Genomic DNA, 5,985 nt, shown 5'->3' with positions numbered 1-5,985 from the left:
GGCGTAGGTGGAAGAAAATTCACGCGTAAGTGGATTCATGCAGTTCAAATCCGCATTGTTCAAAGGTCAACTGTGGTCATTTTCTAAATGAGTGCAGAACCCCTACCCACCCAATGGAGCCCTGTATAGTACTGGCCTCCCTGCTTTATAAATGTTATTGGAATGGGAGAGTTCTCTGATTCCCCTCAGAATTAGTCTGAGGGGTGTTGTCTGCTTGCTTTCCCCACAGCTCAAAACCCCAGGGAGAACATGCAGATGGGCAGGTGCAAGGCTGGCCCCACGGCAGCCTCTCAGAGTAGCTATCTGTGACTCCTGAAGCCCTTATGGGTGTGTGTTACCAAGTTCTTTTAGATTTTCCATCTGCAGATGACTTGTATGTTAATCAGCTCAATGGATCCTGTGCCTTACTGCAAGGGCAGGGGGCCAGGGTGACAGCCTTTTGTATCCCAAGTTCTTGCCCAGTGTACCAGAAGAATCAGATTACATGTGGGCTCGAAGGATGAGTGCAAGGTTTTATTGAGTGGTGGAGGTGGCTGTCATTGAGATGGATGGGGAGCCGGAAGGTGGGGAATGGAGTGGGAAGGTGGTTTTCCCATGGAGTCGGGCCTCCCAGCGGCCAGACTCTTCTCCAGTTGCCCCTGCCTGAACTCCCCTAGGTGTCCAGACATCCTTCCTCTTCTCTCTTTCTCTGCCATGCTGTTCTGTCATCACTGGTCTTCTAGTTCTGACATTCAGCTGCTTGTGCTTGTGTCTGTGCCCACTAAGGTCTCGGGTTTATATGGGCACAGGTTGGGGGGCATAGAGGACCAGAGCGGTCTTGAAAAATGCAACATTTGGGCATGAAAACAGGAGTCCCCATTCTCACCTAGGTCCATGGGGAAAAGGTCCAAGGGTGGAGCCCACTCCAGGGACCCCATTCTTCTCTACCCAGCACTTTTCTGCCCACCTCCCGTATCATTATAAATAGAAAAAATGGTCCGGGCACAGTGGCTCATGCCTGTAATCCCAGCATTTTGGGAGGCTGAGGTGAATCACCTGAGGTCAGAAGTTCGAGACCAGCCTGGCCAACATGGTGAAACACCATCTCTACTAGAAATACAAATATTAGCCGGGCATGTTGGCGCCTGCCTATAGCCCCAGCGACTGGGAGGCTGAGGCAGGAGAATCACTTGAACCTGGGAGGCAGAGGTTGCAGTGAGCTGAGGTAGTGCCACTGCACTCCAACCTGGGCAACAGAGCAAGACTCTGTCTCAAAAACAATAAAATAAATAAATAAATAGAAAAATGGAGCAGAACACATGATGAGATACTGTTATTTGAGAAAATCAAAGCACCCTGCTCTTATTGTTATTATTCTATTATACCCCAGTGTGTCACTTTATGAAATAACAAGACTAAGACAGGGAGCAGGGAATTAGGCCATGGGAAGTTTATCGGGATACAGCCGGAGCCTGTGAACAAGGAGACTAAATAGCCTACAGTGTTTAGGTGGCCTTTGAACACTCATATCTCCAATTTGTAGATCAGGTAGTGAGGTGTTGGGGAACAGAATAGGAGTGACAATAGGGAGGAGTGACACTTTGTGATGGAAGAACACTTAGCAGTTGGATCACCTCAAGAATTTGCCTTTTAAATACTACAATTGGCTAATACAGGAAATAAAATTTTCCTGGGTCTTCAATAATTCTTATACATTTAATGAGCAATGCTTGTAAAGAATGTAAACCTAATGTTTTCTTAGATGAGATAAAACTGTATATGATTACTTCTTAAAGTCATAAATTAAATACTGCATATTATTTAAATAGCCATTTTAAATTATTTAAAACTGTGACTCCACTGGCCAATAATATGTTTATCATTAGCATATACAATATCAACAAGGCAGAGCTTCCTTCTTAACATTTCTGTACTTAGTTATAAATATTCTCAGGTTGAAAAACATGCTAATTCATGTGAAGAAAACAATTCCCCTACCTGTTAGTTGATGTTATTGAGGGAAATTTACCTCACAAGGACATTATTTGTTGCTATGGTTGCTGAACCCAATTTTTGTTACACCAGTGATTTCAAAACTCTAAGAGGATCAGTTAGCCTACTTCCATGAATTCAGGTTATCTGTATGATCTAATTCTTTAGTCTCGTAAGAGTTCTTTCACTCAAGTTGGAAAACTTCAATTAATAGAAAGGTGATTCCTCTTCTAATTCTGAAGGTCTTTGCCCTTGATGGGCTCCTGAGAAATGTAACTTTAAGTCCTTTGGGCCTGATGACTCTTAAAATTATTTTATTCTTAGAACTATAAAACTATACAAAAAAGTGAAAAAGCAAAATTACTTTTGCACCAACTTAATGCATATATATCAGCATATGTACTAATATATTATTGGTAATTCATAATTATATATAATAATGACATATATCATATATATCATTATATATAAACATACATATCAAAATTACATATGTTTACATATAATGGTATATTACATATTAATATGATGGTATATATATGTTAATATGTCATGATATATTAATATATAAATATATTAATATAAGATATATTATCACAATATATTAATACATAATCATGATATATGAACATATATCAATATAATATATATCATTATATATCTATATAATGTATACTATTATATATAATACAGCAATATATAATATGTATCATTATATATTACCAATAATATATGAGAACATATGCTTATATATGTATTAAATTGGTGCAAAAGTAATTGTGGTTTTTGCCTTTTTTCTTTTAAATGGCAAAGTCCGCAATTACTTTTGCACCAACCTAATATGTCTATATACACAATCTAATTTGAATATTTTATGTCTGATTTAAGGTCACAACTTGTGGTATCATTCTACTCATATTCCCTTTGAGTCAGAAAATGCATTGAGCTGACACATTTACGCTTTTTGTTTCTACGCTATTTAGCCATACAATAAATTAGTTAATAACACAAACATGATTGAATAACAAGCCTCAACACTTCGTTTATTTTTTTCTCTTTTGCACATTATTATGAACTAATAGTTTTTCAGATTTACAGTGTGTCAACTGACAAAAACTATTATCCTCCTTTTGGTGCTCGAATTGTCTCAAGCACACCTTAAATTGGTTTCTGTGGTCTTTTGACATAACACCATTAATCTTCAAAAGCTTCCCTGCTTCCTGGCACAACCTGATAGTAGAGTTTCACATTGTACTTTCCAGCCCATATACGGAATCAACCATTTTCTAAGAGGTCCTGTGCTCTTGAACACTAGAGTAGATCACAGAATGACCTTGCCCTGGACCTTGTCAGTGCACAGGGCTATAACCAATGTTTTCCAGCCATGGAACACCACAATTTATATTAATCTTTCCAACAGTGCAGCTTTCCTATTTAAACTATTGATTCAGTTATTACATCTCCTTTTTCTTACACTGAAATTGTTGACTTGCAATGAAACAAATTACTTACTTGCTTTACCAACAATACAAAAAAAAAATTCTAAAGTAACAATTTAAAATTTAATCTAAACAAAAAATAGCTAGCAAAGTTCACATGCTTAGGCAGTTTCTTTTGTTTTTAGACTGCATTTCAGGAAGCATTTGAAGTCAAATTAATTTGTTCTAGATTTCTGTGGTTATATAAGCACTTATCTGATGGATAGTTTGGTTTGACTATTTTAGTTCACTTTCACTTTGAGAGTATTGGCATTAGAATGGCTATACTGGAACACTCTATACAAGTGGAGGCTTTCAAACACTCCCATTTTCTTGCAGATTGTTGGTAAAAGGAGAAAAAAGCTACTCTCTACTAGTCCACTGGGAAGTAATAGGAAACCTCAGCTCAGTTTCCAAACTTCTCATGTACAGAAATTTTGTTTCACCACTGGGTTACCCATCTAGAGGAAGTATGAAAGACCATCTATATAATTTATATACACACAAGATATAAATATATGTGTATAAATAATATATACAGGCATATAGTGAATGACCAGATTTTTTAAATTGTTTCTTCTATTTTTTTATTTTCTAGCAATAAGAAACCTACATATTTTCATATATTCATTTCATTTTTGTTAACTCTACAAATTCCTATCTTGGTCTTAAAGCTTTCAAATTTATTTTCTTTCCTTATCTGAGCAACAAGCTCTTCTTTGCTTTATGATATACCTCTTCCCCTTGCCAGTCATGCTATCAATTGTTATATCAAAGCTTAACAACATACAAATTCAAATAAGATTTCAACATTGAACCTCAACGGGAAGTAACTTTTTTGCCTGAGTAATACCCAAACATCTTTAAAAACAAATTCATAATGCTGAATTTATTCATTACTTCAAGATCATTGTGCTGAATTCAGTCATTACTATTGGTCCTATATTGGCTATTTCAGCTATTGCTAAATCCTGAAGGCTGTAAGTTGGCAACTCGTAGGCTGTTCCAGCTCACCAAAATGTTTGGTTCATGTGGTGTTAGCTTGCAAAATAATTGTTTAATAATGACAAAGCACATGTAACACAAAATTTACCCTCTAAATTATTTTTTATTTTATTATTTTATTTTATTTTTGAGACAGAGTCTCACTCTGTTGCCCAGGCTGGAGTGCAGTGGCGTGATCTCAGCTCATTGCACCCTCCACCTCCAAAGTTCAAGAGATTCTCATGCCTCAGTTTCCCAAATAGCTGGGATTATAGGCACCTGCCACCACGCCCAGCTAATTTTTGTATTTTTAATAGAGACAGGCTTTTGCCATGTTGGCCAGGCTGGTCTCGAACTCCTGATCTCAAGTGATCCATCTCCTTTGGCCTCCCACAGTGTTGAGATTATAAGCGTGAGCCATGGTGCCTGGCCATCTTAATCATTTGTAAGAGCACAGTTCAGTGGTATTAAGCACATTCATATTGCTGTGCAGCCGTCACCAGAACTTTTTATCTTACGAAACTGAAACTCTATATCCATTTAAAAATTCCTCATTTTCTCCTCCCCACCCCAGTCCCTGGCAACTACCATTTCACTTTTGGTCTCTATGAATTTCACTGCTCTAGGTACCTTATAGAAGCGAAACTATACGGTATTTATCTTTTTGTGAGTGGTTTATTCCACTTAGCTTAATGTCCTCGAGGTTCATTCATGTTGTAGCATGTGTCAGAATTTCCTTTCTTTTTACGGCAAAATAATGTTTTTATACATATAAATGTGCTATATGTATGTACTACATTTCGTTTAACCATCCATCTGCTGATAGAAAGTTGAGTGGCTTCTGGCTGCTTCTCTCTGGCTCAGGCCCGTCGCTCCGACAGGATGTGCAGGTGTCATGGACATCATACTGCTAGGAAGCTCCGTAGTCACTGACGAGACCAGAAGTGGCATGATAAACAGTACAAGAAAGCCCATTTGGGTACAGCCCTGAAGGCCAACCCTTTTGGAAGTGCTTCTCGTGCAAAAGGAATCGTGCTGGAAAAAGTAGGAGTTGACGCCCAACAGGCAAATTCTGCCATTAGGAAGTGCGTCAGGGTCCAGCTGATCAAGAATGGCAAGAAAATCACAGCTTTTGTACCCAACAGTGGTTGCTTGAACTTAATTCTGGAAAACGATGAAGTTCTGGTTGCTGGATTTGGTCACAAAGGTCATGCTGTTGGTGATATTCCTGGAGTCCGCTTTAAGGTTGTCAAAGTAGCCAGTGTGTCTCTTTTGGCCCTATACAAAGGCAAGAAGTAAAGACCAAGATCATAAATTTTAATGGTGAAAACACTGTAGTAATGAATTTTCATATGCCTAAAAAAAGAAACTTGAGTGGCTTCCACCTGTCGGCTGTTAGGAATAATACCGCTATGAACATAATTGTACAAATATCTCTTTGAGAATCTGGTTTTAATTATTTGGGGTTTATACCCAGAAGTAAAATTGCTTGATCATATGGTAATTCTAGTTTTGATTTTTAGGAGAACTGCCATATTATTTTCCATAGCAA

At 37.8% G+C, this 5,985-nt stretch overlaps 1 pseudogene; it reads left to right on the top strand.

Annotated features, from left to right (window-relative positions):
- Positions 1 to 5,315: 5,315 nt before the first annotated feature.
- Positions 5,316 to 5,747, top strand: LOC104673240 (annotated as a pseudogene).
- The last annotated feature ends 238 nt before the right edge of the window (positions 5,748 to 5,985 follow it).

This window comes from Rhinopithecus roxellana, chromosome 2 (assembly GCF_007565055.1).
Source record: "Rhinopithecus roxellana isolate Shanxi Qingling chromosome 2, ASM756505v1, whole genome shotgun sequence".
NCBI lineage: Eukaryota > Metazoa > Chordata > Mammalia > Primates > Cercopithecidae > Rhinopithecus > Rhinopithecus roxellana.
This window is presented reverse-complemented; position numbering and strand designations above follow the sequence as displayed.